This window comes from Ipomoea nil, unplaced genomic scaffold (assembly GCF_001879475.1).
Source record: "Ipomoea nil cultivar Tokyo-kokei standard unplaced genomic scaffold, Asagao_1.1 scaffold3016, whole genome shotgun sequence".
Taxonomy (NCBI): domain Eukaryota; kingdom Viridiplantae; phylum Streptophyta; class Magnoliopsida; order Solanales; family Convolvulaceae; genus Ipomoea; species Ipomoea nil.
In genome coordinates this window covers 643,832-663,744 of record NW_017619444.1, presented here as the reverse complement: position 1 = coordinate 663,744, position 19,913 = coordinate 643,832, and the positions used below count along the sequence as shown (strand labels likewise).

Below are 19,913 nucleotides of genomic sequence, written 5' to 3'. Positions count from 1 at the left end.
CTTTTTGCCTTAATTAATTCCTTGGCTATGAAGGGTCTTTCTTGAAGCTTTCTTCTTTCTTGATTTCTCCTTGGGGAATTCTTGGAACTTCTTGTGTGGTGGGGGATTATTGTGGTGGGGGTTCTAGGTGCCTCCTTATGTCCCTTATTTATATATCTAAGAGTCCTAATCAGGGCCCAAATACTTCAGGCTTGCTAACTCTACTCCTTTTAGGACTAGGGGTTGGATTTAGAGGTGAGGGCCCACGGACTATGATGGGCCTTTTCCAAATTAATTATTGTAATTTAATTCTTTCTTTGGATAATTGGTTAAATGATTAATTGGTTTTAGAGGTCGTAACACGGGGTGTTACAGTTATGTTGTACACACAAAGATGGATTTATTTTGGAAAAGAAAAATGGATTAAAGTATGTTAGGGTAAAATGTCTTGGAAAGGGATGTGTTTTTCATGTTAGTGGAGGTTGTGAAGAAAGAACAATGTGTTTTCAAGTTAAATCAATGATGTTGGAGCATAAATGCAACACTGAATTCACCTTAGGGATAATTAGTCAGAAGTGGGTAGAGTGGAAATATGAAGAAAATGTGAGGCAAAATCCTAGTATTGGTTATTCAGAGTTGAGTAGGGCCATTAAAGAAGAGTTGAACATCAATATGACAGTGAGCATGTGTAGAAGGGCAATAATGGTGATTCTTAAGAAGTTTGATATATGGTATGAGAGTCAGTTCAAGAGGCTTAGAGATTATGTTTAAGAGTGGCTAAATTCAAATCATGGTTCTACTGTCAATTTGGCATACAGTGCTTCATTAATTGAATACCTTGGCATGTTTTGACATGTTACTAGCTAGTGTTTATGTAGTGACTTCCTTTGTCTTTTTCACTAGCTAGTGGATGAACAAATGTCTATGTATGTGGATGTATGATTTTGTGGATGAACATATCATTGACTATGTGAATTTGGGCATACAATGCTTCATTAATTGAATACCTTGGCAGGTTGTGAATTGAATACAGTGCTTGATTAATTACAGTGCTATGTATGTGGATGTATAAATGAATACAGTGCTTGGCAGGTTTTAATTGAATACAAATTTCATTACAGGCAGATTTTTTATCAATTGGCAGGTTTTTTTAATACAAATGTCATTACAGACAAGTTTTTATTATGGACAAGTTTTTGATTAATTGGCAGGTTTTTGATACAAGTGTGAGACCTAATCCGGTGCTTGATTAATTGAATATATTAGCAGGTTTTTGATTATGTGCATTTTTTATTCATTACATTGGCACCTAATACATTACAATCTACTTGAACAAAACCATTGCATTACCATCCCAAACCAACCATTTTACTACACGCACAACAATTACAATAATGAGAACAAAACAATTTTTTCTTAGTACTTTATATTTTTTTTTCATATCACTATACTCATTTACAATTAGGTCTCGCGCACCTCCTATTTCACGACTCAAAGAAACTAGCATGACGTTTATATAACACCCCCGATTTTCATGCCAATTTAAAATCTTAAATACGCAGGGTAAACTAACCAACACATATCATTAAACGTAAACATAGCGGAAGTCTAACATAAAACAGGGAAAATCAATGAGTGTTATGCCACGTTCACCCCAACGTGAACTCACAGGCAAGTCTAAAACCATCCAACTAATTATTCAACAACGGTGGCACACAGGCCAAAACATTAACTACAATGTTGAGGGGATCTATACTATCAACGGCTAACGCTCTCGCCATATCTACTCAGGACCTGTAAAGCACATAAAGAAAGGGGACGACGCCCGGTCAGCGAATATTGTTGGTAACCCATCAATACGCGTTCAATAACATATATAGATAGTTTAATACAAAAAATCATTTTCGAAACGGAATACAGTATATATCAGTTCAAAACCGTAAAGAGAGAAGTCAACTGTAAAGACTCTATTTCACTCTCAAAAGAACAAGGGAAATCAACATCCCAAGACAACATCCAGACCAGAACAACAATGGTACAACTCAAAACAGCACAAGATATAATCTACTGATCACAAAGTAGAAAACATCAAGGCAAAGACAACCACAACACAAGTACAACTCGAGGTGTATTCTACTGATCACAAAGTAGGATACCACTCGACATGCTCATCAGAAAAGGATAGACAATCACACATTGGCACTACATGCCACCGTGACACTTCATGTCACAAGTTCCAACCTTAGGCCCTGTTCCAACCTTATGCCTACCCCCGACCTTATTACAGTTCCAACCATTACCTCCGAGAACCCCTGTACTTCTGAGTCCAACCTTATGCCTCCGGGAACCGTCGTTCCCCCGCCAACATATAGTACACGAGGGTACCGTTCATTTCAATCACACAACCGCCAACAAGTGAGCCTGAAGCCCATGAGCCTGAAGCCCATAATACAACTGTAACACCCCGAAATTTTAAGACTTTTGAAGCTTATATAATAAAGGTGAAATCTCATTAATTCCCAAACATAATATGAAGAGTATGAGGTGCTATGCCACACCTGAGCTAGAGAACTCAGGTGCACAGGCTAACTAACTATTATCCTCAATAATGTAAATACATAATTATGGCACGCAGGCCGAAAGGGAAATTAACTACTTCTACGCTTCAAGGTTCTAGCGCGCTCCACTGTCTACTCTTCTGTGCCTGAAAGCCAAATATATCTGTTCAGCGAGAGATGCTGGTAACCCACTCCAACGCGTTGAAATACAATATATAGATATATACATAGATATATGAAAAAAAACCCTTTCGAAGCATGAAGATATATCCTAAGAGACTCTAGCTTTCAAAACGGGGATTAGACTCGGCAGATAGAGATAAGCACAACCAACAGTCATAATCAAGCATGCACAATTCACAGGCAGATAGAGATTAGCATAGCCATTAGTCATAAACAAGCATATACAGTTACTAGCATGTATCCTAGGGTCACGCTTCCATAACAATCCAATCATCCATATCTCATCACATAACACACTTTGTTGGCGCCACAGGACCAATCGCATGCCCATACATGAGGGTCAGCGCATATAGCTCTGACACGGCCCCGCAGCACCCTACCCCGTATCGCAACACGGAGGGGTCGATCGCAACCGACCAATGAACCGCAGCTCATCATAGTTTGATCGCAACCAAACAGTGGACCGCAACCCAAGAGTATGTCATCTGACCGTAGCCAGGAAATATGAACCGCAGCTCATGTAGAAACGTTTGATCGCAACCAAACGGTGGACCGCAGCTCGAGAGTGTAAATCTGACCGCAGCCAGCTTCTGAACCGCAGCTCAGGAATAACCAATCCGATCGCAACCGGATTGGGGTATCATGCACACATAACACATAGCAAGCACATGCAACCCACATTAACACATTGGGAAGGGGGAGAAAACGTATAACAAAACCTATGCGTGATCCTTCACATACTAAGAATAATCCTAAGGGGTACATACTTCTTTTACATAGGTCAACGGGATACAAATTCAACTAGCATGCAATATATAAGACTCATACAACCTACGAACGGTACCCGAAATATCAAACTAGACATAGGCACGATAGACGGAGTCCGTTGGGACGCCACGTGGGTTGGGGAAACATCAAACGGGGAAGCCAAAATCCCGAAGTGGGGTATTTTCCAGCGGGTAGCCGGTGGGTGAGGGGTCACCCGCCGGCTGCCCGCCGGTGGCGTGATTCCGGGCAGCGGGTGCCCGGCGGGTAGCTGCCCGCCCGCCGGCTGCCCGCTGCCGGTGTTACCCATGTTGGCCGCGAGTAGGTGGCCGGTCCCCTACCCCCACCTACCCCCCACTGACTCTTTTATCACAGAAAATGCCCCAGGAACCATTGTGGAACCCGAAACCATGCTTAGATACTTTCAAACGCAATTGACAACAACACGTAGACAATTAACGGATCCAAAAGTGAGAACATATGGCACATAAACTATCATGCTTTTCTAAACATAATCAACACCCAAACATACGAATTCCCACCCAATATACCAAGAACAACACCATACGAGTTTCCCGATACAACCTAGGGTTCTAATTACTTTTATTTCAACAAGAACACAATTCATCTTCTAATATCAAGATTCGGTAGGAATATCACATAAACATCAAGAGCATCATATAATCATCAAGAATATCAAGAACACCACATAATCATCAAGAACCTTTTATCATCAAGATCACCCATGGAATCATAACACCAATTATCAATATCATTATAACGAATCATCAACACACTAGGATATGGGGGAAATCCTAAGAGGGGAATCATAGCTATGAAAATAGGTTTTGTTGAGACATGGGTTACCTCTTAGCCTTAATTAATTCCTTAGCTATGAAGGGTCTTCCTTTAAGCTTTCTTCTTTCTTGATTTCTCCTAGGGGAATTCTTGGAATTCTTGGTGTGGTGAGAGATTATTGTGGTTGGGGGGTTCTAGGTGCCTTTCACGTTCCCTATTTATATACCCAAGAGTCCTAATTTGGGTCTAGGTACTATAGGTTGCTAACTCTATTCCTTTTAGGGCTGGGGCTGAATTTTAAAGGTGAGGGCCCACGGACTATGGTGGGTCTTTTCTTAATTAATTATTATAATTTAATTCTTTCTTTTGGATAATTGGTTAATGATTAATTGGTTTTAGGGGCCGTAACACGGGGTGTTACAACAACTCCATAATATCATTTCGAGGCCACCACGAGGACCACATCTGTACCTTGGTGATTAATGTCCCATACCATTAATCATGCAATCCAGGTACAACCAACACACCCATCATCATAGGAATCAATTAATGGATCACAACAAAGATATGAAACCATACTCAATCAAGGAAGGATTACAATCCGACACCAACAATGATCAACACAAGTTATCATCCACAATAGGAAAGAACAAACCACACACGCTAGCATTTCAACATCAAACTAGCATGCTTATCAAACGGGTAAACCAAACATAGTTCCGAAGAACATACAAGACTCATCATGGTTCAACAAATCACAAGGTTGAACACTTAGCACGATTCAAGACACCAAATCCGACATGGATTCCTAACATACCGTTCTAGACATACGAAACATCAAGAAGACGCTCAAATAGTCCAACAAAAGAACATCGGGAAGTCAAAACATCAATTACTGAGTCAAAAGAATCACGGGGAACAAATCCCCAACAGCCAACATCATGTACCCCGCGGGTGGAGCCACGGGTGGACCTCCACCCGTGGTTCCGCCCGCGGGAACCATCCTCCCAAGGGCTTGTACCCCGTGGGTGGGGCGGCAGGTGGTGCACTACCCGCAGTTCCGCCCGCGGGTACAACCTGTACCACAATTAATCCCTTCGGGGATTTTCAACACCAAGTCCAAATTCAAGTCCAAAACACCCAAAATCTCACAAAATACAACAATATAACTTGAATCCAAGAAATAGCCAAGCAATGGCATACAAGAATCCTAATAATAAGCTCTAGATATGCATTTTCACAAGACAATGCATCCAATCTCACATTTCATAGCAAAATCACAAGTAGAAGTCAAGAAATCATCATATAGGTAAGAAAATAGATTTTGTAAAGCATGGGTTGCCTCTTGTAGCCTAAACCTTCGCTTATCACACCTTTACAAGCTTCTAACAAGGCTCTCCTTCAACTTCTACTTCACAAACACACCAAAAGACCACAAAGATTCCATCTTTAGAAATAGACACCTTAAAAGGTACTAAAAACACTAAAGGACCAAGGATCTTACCCTCCTATATGCTCAAGCTTAAGAAAGTTTGAATCTTGGAGACCATCTTGAAGAATCTTGAATTGCCCAAACTTGGCTTGAAGAAGAAGCTAGCTATTTTCTAGAGAGAAGGAGGAGCTTTTCTTTTTAGGGTGTTAGGGAAAAGAAATGAAAGATGACTCTAGGTTAGCTTGGGATACAAACATAAGGTGAAAAGTCTTCTTTACCCTTACTAAAGTGGAAATGTGTAAGGAGACAAGGGAACAACTCTCAAAGCGTAAAGTACAACCCATAGACTTGGATTGACTAGTCAATTTCTAGTCCCCGACTATTGAATTTTCAGGATTTTAGGAATAAATTACCAATTAAGCTAGGATTAATTATCTAATTAATCCTTAAATAGGATTTGGATTTATGGGTTGTCACATCCTCTCTCCCCTAAAAGAAGCTTCGTCCCCAAAGCTTGGGTACGACGAATTCAAACAAAACGGCAAAACGAAACAACAATGTGACAAGAGAATCAAGAACATCCTTTTGGTCAAAACTTTAAGGATTCAAGAGATACAAAATGGTCAAAAAGTCATGGCATTGTAGGGTTGAAAGAGTTAACCAACGAAGTTCTTTGAGCATAACAAACACTAAGGCCAAACACCACAACTCAACTTTCTAATCAACACCAAAGTTCTAAACAACTAGCTCCTAGTAAAACAACCCATAAAGCTAACTACTCAACAAAACTAGCAACAAGAAAGATCACACAAGGCAAACAACAAAACAACTAGCAAGCGAAAACACCAAACGAGGAAAGGGAAACGAGATTACCACAACTCCATGCTAGAAGGACTCGCTCTCCGACTCCTCGGTGTCTTCATCAGACTCCTCATCCTCTCCTCTTCGGTTAGAGCTGGCCTCCAACTGGTCCAACCTCTGTTAACTGCAACGAACTGCGTCTTCATGAAGGCAAAGCCCTCTTCTATCATTTGGTTTTGCTGGCGCAGAAGGGTGACCACACGCTCCTCGTGTGTCATGGCGTCGTGTTCCCTTTTGGTTCTAGCTTTCCTCCTTCTCCGGTTCTCTTCACTCTCCCAGTCACTCTCCTCAACCTGGGCAGCTTCTCCTACCTCCGCATCCTCCTCTTGGTCCTCTTCTTCATCATCCCCCACATCACCTCCCAAACTTTGAATCGCGAGGTTCAACTTCCCAACGGGAATCTCAAGCTCAGCAACCAACGTGTCTCTCTCAATTGGGGTTTTCCTGGCAACCTCCTCAAGCGTGATATACTTTCCGTCATCCAACTGAAACAGATTGCAACTCCGCAGGTTGGTGGCATCCAACACCATTTTGCCCACTGACTTCGGCACACAACCTTCAACACTTACACCTTTCCTGACAAAGATCCAGCTCAAAACCATCCCGTACGGTAGACTCTTCCGGTTATGATCTCGGCAAAAGACCATATGATGTAACATCAAAGTAGGTAGGTTAAACTTCACCATGTTCTTCAAATAGAAGGCAAAAGTGAACTCTAACTTTCCCAACAAATGACTTTTGTTGTTATTGGGCAACAGACAGCCCGATACAAGCATAACCAAGATTCTCTGCTCAGCAGTCAACCATTTCTTTTCCGGTCTTGTGGCTTAGGTAAAACAACTAGTCCGACCCAACAGATAACTCAAATAGTCTCGATACCCCATAGTATCCCTCTCAATCCAGGAGTTACCACTGTACTGTGAAACTTCCGTAGTGGTCAGACTCAAAAGTTGAGCTAGCCTCTTTTCAGATAAAACAACCTTCACACCCCTCACTTTAGAGGTAACCTCTAGCTTTCCACCATCTTTAGTCACAACGATGTGACGGTAGAATTCCTTAACCAAACTCGGGTATGTCTCGACCCTAATGGCGAGAAACCCGTCCAACAAACCTTGATATCTCAACATCTCTAACAAGGAACTTGAAAAAGAATCCGGGTCAAAGGCTTTACCTTCCAACACGAGATAGTGGGCATCCACCCATTCCACTCTTCTTGTCAAGTTTGACCTCCTAGGCATGGTTGCAAGATGACCTAAAGACTCAAAGGGGAGTCCCAAAGCTTCTCTTCTTTCTTATTCTTCTCTCTCGCACTCTCTCTCTCTCTCTCTCTCTCTCTCTCTCTCTCTCTCTCTCGCTGTTCACGGCTTCTCGACGGACGCAGCAGGACGGCGGCGGCGAGGCTCTGGTCGGCGGTGATGGCGTCGGCAGGTGGCGATTGGCGGCGTCGGCGGTTGCGACGAGGTAGGGGGCCGACGGGTAGGGGGTGGGTTAGGGTGTTTCATGGGTAGAAGAGAGGAAGAGGGGAAGGGTTTGGGAGATTTGGGAAAAATTGGGAAAAAGAAGGTTTTAATTTGGGGATTTTTGGGTAAAATGAGAAATTATAGGTTAAATGGAATTTAAGTGGGTTAAAGTTTAAGAAACATAACTAGCTTAAGCGGTTCAAGGGTTGGACTTGTAACTTACACACCTGGGTTCAAAATTTAGTGGTTATAAATTAAGGTTTCCTTGGTCTTTTTAACAAATTCAAAGGGCACATAATTAGACTTAAATGAACCAAAAGAATCACACAACAAGGCAACAAAGAATTAGACTTAAATGAACCAAAAGAATCACACAACAAGGCAACAAAGAGGAAACAAGGCAAGATTCACAACAAGGCAACAAAGAGGAAACAAGGCAAGATTCACACAAAGAGGAAATAATGAGAAAGATACACTCTCAAGATAAGGATAGGCTTAGGAAAAGGGTTACCTGTCATCTCGTCCTCAACCAACCCCTCCGTCTCAGCCTGGGCTCGTCCCATCACAAACACACGACCCGAAGGTCTAGTTCCAGCTGCTCCTCGACTTGAACTCCCTCCCGATGCTCCCCCGGGTCCCGAACTAGGCGGCAACGCCCTTTGACTAGCTTGCTGAGGGCATACAGCAACTTTATGTCCTCTCTCCCCGCATCTGTAGCATCGAAGAGCTTGCCCAAGGCAATCTTTCCCTGCATGCTCCTTTCCACATCTTCGGCATGCGAACGTCTTAGCTTGACTTCTGGACTCTGCCCGGGTTGGTCCTTGAGGTGGGGAAGGTGCGGTTTTGGCTCGAAAATCCTGCCTTGGCTTCTTGAAGTTGGAAGATCCACCACTCTCGTTCCTCTTCCTAGCAAGCTCAAAAGATCCGCGTTGCAACTGTTGCACCTGATATAAGTCCACAACACTCAGGTAAGCCTCCTTCAAGGTCATCGGCTTGCTCACGGTCAAAGCCTTGCGAGCCTCGTAGTTCAGTCCAGCCACAAACTTCTCAACCTTCGCGAGCTCGATGGGGACTAACATTATTGCAAAGCGAGCGAGCTCCAAAAACCTCTTGTGGTACTCTACCACCGTCGAAGAACCCTGCTGGAGGTGTAGAAACTCCTCATACATAGCAGCTCGGACGTGTGCCGGGTAGAACCGTTCTCGCATCCGATCCTTAAGAACTGCCCAATCAAAGTCGGTCTCCTCAAGACAAGCAGGTCCCTCATGCACCCACCACAAGTCAGCTTCATGACTGAAGTAGAACGATGCTAGCTCCACTCGGCGCTCCTCGGGGCACCCAACGATGGAGAAGATCTTGTCGAAAGTTCACATCTACTCTTCGAGCACGACGGGGTCTTCCTCACCGGAAAACATCGGTGGTCTATGGCCCGACACAAGGTGTCCAACATCTCTATGCCTGGCAGGATGTGGTGGCGGAGCAGGATGATTGTTGTGCAAGAGAGCTTCACTTAGAGTTTGCATGGTCTGCGTGAGCTGTTGCAGATTCTGGGTTAGCTGTTCGTTCGTTGGGGTCTACGGTGTGCGTGCGCGTTGACGGGGAAGTGTCATGGCAAAGCTTCTACAACAACAACACTGTTACGATAGGCACAAACGACATCGCATCCTTACCCGGCGATAACTAAAAGAACACGAAACTTAAACAGAAACAACAAGAGGGCATAACAAACTATAAGCAACACACAGCTCACCACGTGTCCTAAAAGTCCTAACTCCTAAACACTTAGACACTTAAGGTCGCCTTAGGGTCTCAAACCACACTTAACTTCTTAAAAGTCCAGACTCTATCATCCTAGGCTCAAACCTAGGCTCTGATACCAACTGTAACACCCTCGATTTTCATGCCAATTTAAAATCTTAAATACGCAAGGTAAACTGACCAACACATATCATTAAACGTAAACACAGCAGAAGTCTAACATAAAACAGGGAAAACCAAGGAGTGTTATGCCACGTTCACCCCAACGTGAACGCACAGGCAAGTCTAAAACCATCCAACTAATTGTTCAACAACTGTGGCACACAGGCAAAAACTTTAACTACAATGTTGAGGGGATCTATACTATCAACGGCTAACGCTCTCACTGTGACACCCCCGTATTTTTCTAAAAAAAATTATAGTCCCGATATTAAATATTTGTATTCAAAATATTTATATAGCTATTTATTTCTAAAATGGGCTTTGGTTTATTTATTTTATAAATAAACTATTATCTATCTTGCTACCCAAATACCTTAAGCCCAAAGATATAATTATTTATTATATAGGTCTTGAACCCAAATAGTCAAGCCCATGAGTGTATAAATGGGTGTTATTATTTTGTATGCCCAAAATATATGTATGTATGATTCTTGACCCAAAGTTTTAACCAACCCAACTTCCTAACTCAATCCATTTAATAAACCTACCAATTGTGTTATGTACATATGTGTAGACCTAAATATTCATCTTTTGGCATTCCTTCTTGAGGTAGTAGAAACTTTAGCCGATTCCCCTCCTTTTTCACACTTCGACGGCGTGAAGTGAACCCGAGACCTTGGGAGTCTCCTTCTTCGACCAAACAACCCCTTGTGATCCGTTGTCTATCCCCATCGCTTCCTTCTTGTCCAAGTAGCGCCGGGTATAAGTGAGCTCCGTAGTGTTGCGGTGTGGGGGTGGTCTAGCGTTGGCGGCGACAGTCCGGGATGAGCTTTGACGAGGAAGCAACGTTGGCGGTGACTCCGGCGATCCTAGTAACGGCAGCAGCGTCGGAAATCGGTGAAGCAGTTGGACAGTTGTGCCTCTTCTCAGTTCTTTGCAAAGTGGGGCGTGAAACAGAGGTGAATTAGGCCATTCCTTTCCCGGCAACAACGAACAACAGTAGTGGAGCTGTGGTGAACCTTCGGCGGTACGCGACGGTCGACGGCGAAGATGGCCGGTGGCTTTTCCTCCGGCGAAGTTGAACAGACCCACGGGTGGTGGTGCGGGTGGAAGAGCTTCCTAGGTTCCACCCGCTGCTTGCAGGGTATACGCGAAGAAGAAGATTGTGAGCTGCTACCTTTGTTTCTTGCTTGCTTAGTAGTTAATTAGTTTTGTTGTTGATTAAGTTATCAATTGTTGCTTGGTTTAGTGGTAAGACAGTGGTTAGTGTTTATGGGGTGGCTTTGGTTCAAATCTCACCTTAAGCTTAAGTATTTAATTTTTAGCCCTATCCCTTAAGCTTGGTTACTAGTTATTTATTAGTACTATAATGTTGTGATTAATTCACAATAGGATGCCTAGTTTAGTTGGTTGAGCTTGTGGGTAATTAAGGAAAGATTTAAGGTTCAATTTTCTTTATGAGCATAACTAGTAATGTTTTAATAGCTTGTGTTAATAGTTGAGATCCGGTTTAATCCACAGGTTTCCGGTAGCTTGGTTTTTGTGTTGAGCCTAGCCTATGTTGGCGTTGGTTTTGATTGGATAAGCAATTGAGGTAACCCATGCTCTACAAAATCTATTTTGCTTACCTATTTGATGATTCTTGGATTCTACATGTGTTTTGCTATGAAATGTGAGTGTTTATGCATTATCTTGTAAAAATGCATATCTAGGGCTTGTTATTAGGATTCATGTGTGCCATTGCTTGGCCATTCCTTTGATTCAAGTCATTTTGTTGTATTTGGTGAGATTTGGCATGTTTTGGACTTGAATTTGAGCTTGGAGTTGAAAATCCCCGAAGGGATTGTTTGTGGTACAGGCGTGTACCCGCGGGCGGAATGGAGGGTAGGCGTCCACCCGCCGCCCCACCCACGGGGTATAGGTGGCTTGTGGGCGTGGTACCCGCGGGCAGAACCACGGGTGGGGGTCCACCCGTGGGCCCACCCGCGGGGTACAATGTTGGCATTGGCGGGGATTTGTTCCCCGTGATTCTTTTGACCTGGTATTTGGTCTTTTGACTTCCCGATGTTCTTTTGTGGAATTATTTGAGTGTCTACTTGATGTTTCGTATGTCTAGAACTATATGGTAGGATTCCATGTAGGTTTTGGTGTCTTGAATCGTGCTAAGTGTTCAACATTGTGATTCGTTGAACCGTGATGAGTCTTATGTGTTCTTCGGAACTATGTTCGGTTTACCCGTTTGACAAGCATGCTAGTTCGGTGTTGAAATGCTAGCGTGTGTGTTGTTTGTCCTTTCCTATTGGTGGATGATGACTTGTGTTAATCATCGTTATTGTTGGACTGTGATCCATTCCTTGATTGAGTATGGTTTCATATCTTTGTTGTGATCCGTTAATTGATTCCTGTTGTGGTGTGGTGTATGTGGCTGTACCTGGATTACACGATTAATGGTATGGGACATTAGTCACCAAGGTAAGGCAGTGGTCCTCGTGGTGGCCATGACGCGATTATGGAGTTTGTGACTTGAGTGATGGGTTCACGTATTTTCTTGGGTAGCATGTGTTGCCGTATGTGTGATCGGTACCCTCGTGTACTATGAAATCGGTGGTCGTGTTGGTGGTTATTGGTGGGGGACGACGGTCCCAAGAGGGAAAAGGTTGGACTTGGATGTACAGGGGTCCTGGAGGTAATAGTTGGAACTAAACATATGGTTGGCTGTAGCCATAAGGTTGGAACCGGGCATAAGGAAGGCATATCAATTCGTGATGGGTGATGTCACGAAGGCTTATGTAGTCGTTGTTGTGTATTTCTCTATTTTGTGACGTGTGATGTCACAAAGGCATGTGTTGCCAATGGTTGTGTCCTTATTCTCTTGTGTTATGCATGTCGGGTGTTAATCTACTGTGTGATGGTAGATTATACCTTGAGCCGTCCTTGTGAGTTGTTATTGATTCTTGGTGTCTTGGGAGTGTTCCCTTATCTTTTGTGAGTGCATAGAGTCTTGTGTTGATCTCTATCTTGGCTTTTGAAATTGATATATACTATATCCCGTTTCGCAAATGATTTTGTATACATATAAACTATCTACATATGATATTTCACATGTATTGGTGGGTTACCAGCATCATTCGCTAACTGGGCGTCGTCTCATTTCTATTTGTTGCTTTACTGGTTGGGTAGCTTTGGAGAGTGCGCTAGTGGCCTGTAGATAGATTGATATCTTCCTTTAATAGTTGTTGAGGCCTGTGAGCCAAAGTAGTTGTTTTGTTAGACTGCTGTAGTTGTGGTATCTGCCTGTGCACCTATGTTTGTTATAGGTGTGGCATAGCACCTTCCAGTTTGTTTAGCTAGCTTCCGCCTTGTTTAATCTTAATGAGTAGACTTTATCCCTTTTCTAAGTTTTAATTGGTTTTAAAAGTTTTAGAAAATCGGGGGTGTCACAGTTGGTATCAGAGCCTAGGTTTGAGCCTAGGATGTTAAGAGTTGGACTTTAAAGACCTAAGTTGAGCTTAGGTTAGTGCTCTAAGTTGAGACCTTAAGTTTCTTAGTGAAGCCTCTAAGTGTTTAAGTACCTAAGTATAGGATTCTTAGGACGCGCGGTGAGGTTGTGTGTTACCTTTTTGTTATCTGTGTAGTTCTCTTATCTTGCTTTGTTGTTAGCGATATTAGTTGTAGCTGTTGTTCTCGGTTGGTGTGAACCTTGTCGGTAAGTCGCTTCGTTTTGGGTTCGTTGAAGACCTACCGAAGTCTGCGGCTAAGGTGTAAGAAGTCCGAAGATCTGCTGACGCAAGATTGTCTAGTCTTGGTGGTTGCAGCTGGGCACGTGGTCAACGCAAAGAAGATGGACTACTCTACCCGCAAACTGGAGTCAACTACATCAAATCTCGTTCAAGCAAGTAACATCGTCTCTCGTACGACATCGACATCCGTTTTATGTTAATCCTAGAGTTGAAGTCACCGTTTCGTGCAACCGTAGTCCGCTAAGAAGCAAGACGTCATTTAGAGTTCGAAGATCAAGTTTAGAAGACCCTCACTCGCGAGGGGAAGTCAGGAGTGGTCCCAGACGCTCTAAGAAGAAGCCAACCCACGCCAAGTGGTCGCCTTCGGATCAACATGTTTGAAGCCTCCCGGAGTTAAAGAGCTATAAGTCAATCTTAGACCTTTCTAAAGCACGAAGAGTTGAAGTGTAAGATCGAAGTGTTCAACATAGAAGTAGTCCTACCTACCTACGGAGAAACCAAGATCGGGAAAGTTCTAAGCAACGAACTTGGAAGTAATAAAGATCAAGATGGCCATACAAGAAAAGCTTGGACCTCTAAGGTACATGGAAGAGAAGAGCATCACTGTTGGCAAGTCGTCCGACCCTGTGAAACGTGAAGAGATTGAGTAGTAGTTGGTGATGAGGGTAGCGTTTATCCTATTCGGCACACCTGGGAAGTTATGGCTAGCATGAAGACTTTTGGTAAGAAGATTCGGCAACAAGAAGAAATGAAGTCGTACCCGAGTTGCAAACAATCGTTGGGGTCATCAGAAGACTAAAACCGACAAGAGCGAAGCAAAGACGGATCTAATCACCGAGTGTTCCTATGTTGCAAGTGAGACTCTGCACCGATGATTCCTGGTGAGGGATCTACCTAAAACAAGGAAGGATCGAGAGGTAGCTAATCTTGTTTGGGAAGTTTGAACAGTAAAAGGAAGGACAGTCAGAGATCAACCTACAGACTGATTCTACCGTTGGACCTTCATAAGTAGGACATGTTTGTGCAGAAACAAAGTTTTCAGGGAAGACCTACCGTTAATCAAGACAAGAAAAGACCAAGTGGTTGTAACCGACTACCGTATGAAGATTGCAAGGTTATCAACAGTGTACAAGATTCGACATACTAAGCTTCTATTAAAGACATGAGCGAATCTTTGAGTAAGGAATTCTGGGTTATCTCAAGACGTTGACTTGGTAAAGACTTCAGTTTACGAAAAGTTCTACCGTTTGCGTTTAACTTAAGGTTGCAGTTGACCTCTACAATTCAACCAGCTTTTGATGACCAACGGGAAAGAATCATACAGAACAAGAAGGCAAGTTGGAAACTTGCGTTACAGATTTACAAAAGCTGTGGTTTGTGCTCAAATGATGGATCAAGTTTCCCTTTTTGTGAGGGTTATCGTCAAGCATTCAAAAGACACCTTACAAGATTTTGTGAGATTTAGAGTGCCAACGGTCTCGATGCAAAGGAAGGTATAAAGAATACGCAGGTGCTTAGACCTTGATGATCTCCAAGTACATTAAGAAAGGAAGTTTGGTTTGTAAATCACTGAAGTCTTGAGATGGCAAGATCAGATAACCGGGTGCGCTTAAAGAAAGAGGAAAGCGATGGTCAGTGTTCGATCGATCTTGAGTTTGCTAGAACGGACAACAAGCCGAACCTCTAAGGAGATTAAGGAAGTTTGCCAAGAGTTTTCGCCTCCGACGCTATGATGAAGACCGATAAGAGAAGCAAGTCAACTCACAGTCGCTTGGTCCGTGTGAGTTTCGCTCGGCTGTAACGAGCTGAAGAAGAAACCAGTGTTTAGATAAGAGTTTGGGGCGAAGATTTTTGTGATCTCAGTTTACGAAGTGGGTCCGATAAAGATCTTAGCGTTAGAACGCGTCAGAATCAGAGTAACGCACCCTCAGTTTGTTAAAAGTGCAGTGATCGAAGCGTCAAGTCGAAGAAGTCGCCTAATGTCTAGAACCGTTAACCCTCTTTAAGCCATTTTTCTCTCCTCTTCTTGTCAAACCAAATGTCTTTTTCCGAGAAATCCTTCCTATCTCTTCGAATCTCGTTCTTGATTCCTTCTTAATTGATTCTGTACAGGGTGACAACCTCGTTTTCCTAAGTTGTAACCTTGAAAATCTTGATTTCCTTTCTAATCTACGTTACCCTTAAGCCTAAATCTCGAACCCTTTCGTTAGGAAGCAATTTCAATTCTTTCAAACCTTGTTCTTGATCCTTCACTTCAAACAATTCTGTGCAAGGTGGCAACCTTATTTCCTAAGTTGCAACTTTGATCCTAATCCTAATTAACGTCGTCCTCAAGTTTGGAACCTAAACTCTCATCCTCTCTTCCTTTCCAACCATCGGAACGGCGGGTAGGCGTCCACCCGCTGCCCCACCCGCGGTGTACAGGTGGCTTGTGGGTGTGGTGCCCGCGGGCGGAACCACGGGTGGGGGTCCACCCGTGGGCCCACCTGCGGGGTACAATGTTGGCATTGGCGAGGATTTGTTCCCGTGATTCTTTTGACTCGGTATTTGGTCTTTTGACTTCCCGATGTTCTTTTGTGGAACTATTTGAGTGTCTTCTTGATGTTTCGTATGTCTAGAACTATATGGTAGGATTCCATGTAGGTTTTGGTGTCTTGAATCATGCTAAGTGTTCAACGTTGTGATTCGTTGAACCGTGACGAGTCTTGTGTGTTCTTTGGAACTATGTTTGGTTTACCCGTTTGACAAGCATGTTAGTTCGGTGTTTAAATGCTAGCGTGTGTGTTGTTTGTCCTTTCCTGTTGGTTGATGATGACTTGTGTTAATCATCGTTGTTGTTGGACTGTGATCTATTCCTTGATTGAGTATGGTTTCATATCTTCGTTGTAATCCGTTGATTGATTCCTGTTGTGGTGTGGTGTGTGTGGCTATACCTGGATTGCACGATTAATGGTATGTGACATTAGTCACCAAGGTACGGCAGTGGTCCTCATGGTGGCCATGACGCGATTATTGAGTTTGTGACCTGAGTGATGGGTTCTCGTATTTTCTTGGGTGGCATGTGTTGTCGTATGTATGATCGGTACCCTCGTGTACTATGAAATCGGTGGTCTTGTTGGTGGTTGTTGGTGGGGGACGACGGTCCCAGGAGGGAAAATGTTGGACTTGGATGTACAGGGGTCCTGGAGGTAATGGTTGGAACTAGACATAAGGTTGGCGGTAGCCATAAAGTTGGAACCTGGCATAAGGAAGGCATATCAATTCGTGATGGGTGATGTCACGAAGGCTTATGTAGCCGTTGTTGTGTATTTCTCTATTTTGTGACGTGTGATGTCACAAAGGCATGTGTTGCCAATGGTTGTGTCCTTATCCTCTTGTGTTATGCATGTCGGGTGTTAATCTACTGTGTGATGGTAGATTATACCTTGAGCCGTCCTTGTGAGTCGTTATTGCTTCTTGGTGTCTTGGGATGTGTTCCCTTATCTTTTGTGAGTGCATAGAGTCTTGTGTTGATCTCTATCTTGGCTTTTGAAATTGATATATACTATATCCCGTTTCGCAAATGATTTTGTATATATATAAACTATCTACATATGATATTTCACATGTATTGGTGGGTTACCAGCATCATTCGCTGACCGGGCGTCGTCCCATTTGTATTTGTTGCTTTACAGGTTGGGTAGCTTTGGAGAGTGCGCTAGTGGCCTGTAGATAGATTGATCTCTTCCTTTAATAATTGTTGAGGCCTGTGAGCCTAAGTAGTTGTTTTGTTAGACTGCTGTAGTTGTGGTATATGCCAGTGCACCTATGTTTGTTATAGGTGTGGCATAGCACCTTCCGGTTTGTTTAGCAAGCTTCCGCCTTGTTTAATCTTAATGAGTAGACTTTATCCCTTTTCTAAGTTTTAATTGGATTTAAAAGTTGTTGAAAATCGGGGGTGTTTCACTCGCCATATCTACTCAGGACCTGTTAAGCACATAAAGAAAGGGGACGACGCCTGGTCAGCGAATATTGCTGGTAACCCATCAATACGTGTTCAATAACATATATAGATAGTATACAAAAAATCGTTTTCGAAACGGAATACAGTATATATCAGTTCAAAACCGTAAAGAGAGAAGTCAACTGTAAAGACTCTATTTCACTCTCAAAAGAACAAGGAAAATCAACATCCCATGACAACATCCAGACCAGAACAACAACGGTACAACTCAACACAGCACAAGATATAATCTACTCATCACAAAGTAGAAAACATCAAGGCAAAGACAACCACAACACAAGTACAACTCGAGGTGTATTCTACTGATCACAAAGTAGGATACCACTCGACATGCTCATCAGAAAAGGATAGACAATCACACATTGGCACTACATGCCACCGTGACACTTCATGTCACAAGTTCCAACCTTATGCCCTGTTCCAACCTTATGCCTACCTCCGGCCTTATTACAGTTCCAACCATTACCTCCGAGAACCCATGTACTTCTGAGTCCAACCTTATGCCTCCGGGAACCGTCGTTCCCAAGCCAACATATAGTACACGAGGGTACCGTTCATTTCAATCACACAACCGCCAACAAGTGAGCCTGAAGCCCATGAGCCTGAAGCCCATAATACAACTCCATAATATCATTTCGAGGCCACCACGAGGACCACATCTGTACCTTGGTGATTAATGTCCCATACCACTAATCATGCAATCTAGGTACAACCAACACACCCATCATCATAGGAATCAATCAATGGATTACAACAAAGATATGAAACCATACTCAATCAAGGAAGGACTACAATTCGACACCAACGATGATCAACGCAAGTTATCATCCATAATAGGAAAGAAAAAACCACACACGCTAGCATTTCAACATCAAACTAGCATGCTTATCAAACGGGTAAACCAAACATAGTTCTGAAGAACATACAAGACTCATCATGGTTCAACGAATCACAAGGTTGAACACTTAGCACGATTCAAGACACCAAATCCGACATGGATTCCTAACATACCGTTCTAGACATATGAAACATCAAGAAGACGCTCAAATAGTCTAACAAAAGAACATCGAGAAGTCAAAACATCAATTACCGAGTCAAAAGGATCACGGGGAACAAATCCCCAACAGCCAACATCATGTACCCCGCGGGAACCATCCTCCCAAGGGCTTGTACCCTGCGGGTGGGGCGGCGAATGGTGCACTACCCGCCGTTCCGCCCGCGGGTACAACCTGTACCACAATTAATCCCTTCGGGGATTTTCAACACCAAGTCCAAATTCAAGTCCAAAACACCCAAAATCTCACAAAATACAAAAATATGACTTGAATCCAAGAAATAGCTAAGCAATGGCATACAAGAATCCTAATAACAAGCTCTAGATATGCATTTTCACAAGACAATGCATCCAATCTCACATTTCATAGCAAAATCACAAGTAGAAGTCATGAAATCATCATATAGGTAAGAAAATAGATTTTGTAAAGCATGGGTTACCTCTTGTAGCCTAAACCTTCACTTATCACACCTTTACAAGCTTCTAACAAGGCTCTCCTTCAACTTCTACTTCACAAACACACCAAAAGACCACAAAGATTCCATCTTTAGAAAAAGACACCTTAAAAGGTACTAAAAACACTAAAGGACCAAGGATCTTACCCTCCTATATGCTCAAGCTTAAGAAAGTTTGAATCTTGGAGACCATCTTGAAGAATCTTGAATTGCCCAAACTTGGCTTGAAGAAGAAGCTAGCTATTTTCTAGAGAGAATGAGGAGCTTTTCTTTTTAGGGTGTTAGAGAAAAGAAATGAAAGATGACTCTAGGTTAGCTTGGGATACAAACATAAGGTGAAAAGTCTTCTTTACCCTTACTAAAGTGGAAAAGTGTAAGGAGACAAGGGAACAATTCTCAAAGCATAAAGTACAACCCATTGACTTGGATTGACTAGTCAATTTTTAGTCCCCGACTATTGAATTTTCAGGATTTTAGGAATAAATTACCAATTAAGCTAGGATTAATTATCTAATTAATCCTTAAATAGAATTTGGATTTACGGGGTGTCACAGTTTATGTCTTCGTGCTCACATTCTCTTCTCCTTGAACTTTGATCCTTCCAAAAAAAAAAAAAAAAAAAAAAAATCTTCCAACCAATTCCATCTTGGACATGTAAATAAGAAACAAAAAAAAAAAACATAAATTCAAAGAAGATGGAAAAAC

The 19,913-nt window shown here is 42.7% G+C and overlaps 1 long non-coding RNA gene across 1 annotated transcript; it reads left to right on the top strand.

The window, feature by feature from the left end:
- The first annotated feature begins 1,373 nt into the window (after window positions 1-1,373).
- On the top strand, window positions 1,374-19,813 carry LOC109163288. Its single transcript, XR_002051244.1, has 2 exons — window positions 1,374-1,489; window positions 19,763-19,813. It is a non-coding gene; the product is annotated as an uncharacterized LOC109163288 (long non-coding RNA).
- Window positions 19,814-19,913: the final 100 nt, after the last annotated feature.